We start from the raw sequence: 990 nt of genomic DNA on the forward strand, positions 1-990 counted from the left end.
ATGCTGTCCACCAGAATGAACTTTAAAAAGTTATAATCCAAAATTTTATTCTCTCCCTTATATATCTATATAATTTTTTTTTTTTTTCTTTTTTTTTGAGAACTTAGGGCACTGAAGGTAATTGCTTTATGTACAAGTCTGGCTGATATTCAGGTTAACAGTGTATTTATTGTTGGTAGGCGATGGTAGCAACCCTTCTGGAAATAAAGCTTTTCTAACAATAAGTATAATTGTGGTAAAGATATTCCTGATAATAGGAAGGAGCAAATTGTAATTGTAAAAAATGACAACAGAGTTGAGTAATTTTAGCACTTGTCCTTCTGCAGATTTTTGTTGTTTTTAAATCAAATTCTGCTTCTCCACCAAGATATTTCTCTTTGTTTTATGACAAAATTGCACAAACACAACACAACTCAGGTGTTTGTCTAAGCAAGGCTGTGATGAGGCTGGATTTTAAGGGATTTGAAGCATAATGTAAGCAGAAGTTGTATGTTGTGCTTTAAGGGGGGTCAGCTACTATATTCTAGCTTGTAATGCCAGTTGTACCAACAGGCTTAAAGCATTTCTGAAAGAAGTGACTTATTCATTTTACACCATAGAATGTTACTAAAAAGTTATTTTTTTTTATGCTGGTCAGGGTCACTGCCATAATATTGACCCAAATTCAGCTGCGTTATTGTGTTCTGAGGGTGAATGTTTCCTCCTTTGGTTTTATTTGAGACCTGGGAGCTCTCCCCCAGGCTTTAGTTCAAGGTTACAGGACGGGAACTGCTATGGGGAAGCTGCAGTTTCAGGCAAAACTTCACTTCTCAAGCTCCTGAGGATCTATTTGACCTTTTAAAGGATGGGGATGCACAGTTATCTTATGTGTATGGAGAGCATGTATGTAATGTATTTAAGTTATTAATATCGAACAGTATGGATTAAAAACTTCAAAAAGTGGGTTTTCTCAGAAGTAACCTAGACGTCTGGTTTTAATGTTGTTCAGCA

Source organism: Antrostomus carolinensis, unplaced genomic scaffold (genome assembly GCF_000700745.2).
Source record: "Antrostomus carolinensis isolate BGI_N321 unplaced genomic scaffold, ASM70074v2 scaffold34467, whole genome shotgun sequence".
Lineage (NCBI taxonomy): Eukaryota > Metazoa > Chordata > Aves > Caprimulgiformes > Caprimulgidae > Antrostomus > Antrostomus carolinensis.